Here is a 1,605-nt window from a genome sequence, read left to right on the forward strand (position 1 = left end):
CATGAAGCCACTGGATACACTCCAGCAAGGTTGATGTTTGGTCGGGAACTTCGGTTGCCAGTAGATCTGTTAACAGGGCGCCCACCTTATGAAGAGTTGCCTGAAAATGTGTCAGAGTTTGTGAAAGTGTTATTGGAAAGGGTGGATGATACTCACCATCTAGTGTGTTCAAACTTGAAAACGTCTGCTGGTTCGACGAAGTTATCTTATGATAAGAGATCTACTGAAGTCAGCTTTGTACCAGGAGACAAGGTGTGGTTGTATAATCCCAGTAAGACCAAAGGGAAGTCTCCTAAGTTGTCTTCTCCATGGGAAAGCCCATATGACATAGTTGATTGTCTCTCAGACGTGACTTTCCAGATAAATTGTGGTCGGCGAGATAAGCCAAAGGTAGTGCATGCTAACAGGCTTTGGCGTTATCACAGCCAAGGACATTTCAGTTGGGACGAAGTAAACAACGGAACAAATGATGCTGCTGAAGATGTGTCATCTGAAAAAGCCACTGTCGAAGAAGAAACTCTACTCAGTTTTGAGAAGGGAAACAGTGAAGCCCTTGATGAAGTTACTACCACTGATGTGACTGTTACAAATGATAGGACGTTTCCTGATGAAGCAGATGATCCCCACATGAAGCAGAAGCCAACGAGACGGAGACCAGTACGGAAGAAGATATGTCCCGTAAAACTAAGAGACTTTGTTGAATTTTAAGTTTGTGTTTGTAAATTCTATACTTTCAATTAAGTTATTGTTAATTGTTTATTTGTTTAGTGTAAGTGGCTTTTGTTCGGGATGAACAATACTAAGGAAAGGGCATTGTTACGACAGCGGAGGTCACGTAACACTTGTAACACATCATGTGCTTCTAGAACGTTCATGAAACCTCGAGAGGTTACTAGATATGCGGTATTCTTCTATATAAGCCGCCAAGAACGGACGGCAACAATGTGTAATTGAACTGCAGAGAGAGAGAGAGTCGTATTGTTGAGTCGAGCACGTGAGTCGTTCGTTGTGATTTATAGTGTTTATTATAGCGTGACTGTGGAAATTAAGTTTATTGCAAAGTTGTATTCAGAAAGAATTAACTAGTTTTATTTAAGAAAGGGCTTGTATCGCTAAAGTTTCTTCGGAAAGAATTTTTACGGAAAATTAACTAACGACCAGAGACGTAACAGGTATTTATTTTCAGTCTAAAAATATAAATACAATGGTTAAGACCAGTGTAGCGTTCACAGTTTGTTAGGTGTAATGGGATGCAATGAGTGGGTTTTATTTGGGAACTCGGGACTGGCATGTACTTTTAAGGAAGCTAGTAAAGAAGTTATGAAGTTAAAGTAGAGGCAATAGATAGAGAGAAGTGTAAACTGTGGGAAATGGCAGCAGGATTTCAAGAGGAGCTTAAGCTTTTACATGCAAGAGATACATCAGCTAACAATGACTTTCAGGAAGTTACAAAGAGTATTAATAGGGCTAAAAGTAGTGGATTCAGTTGTAACAAGCCTATTCTAATGAGCAACAGATCTCAGCCCTTGACTTCTGCAGACGAAGTACTATTGGAGGGAGGGAAAACAAAAGGGTCAGAGAAGGATGTGGATGATAAGGAGGTTA

Source organism: Limulus polyphemus, unplaced genomic scaffold, assembly GCF_000517525.1.
Source record: "Limulus polyphemus unplaced genomic scaffold, Limulus_polyphemus-2.1.2 Scaffold642, whole genome shotgun sequence".
NCBI classification, from domain to species: Eukaryota; Metazoa; Arthropoda; class Merostomata; order Xiphosura; family Limulidae; genus Limulus; species Limulus polyphemus.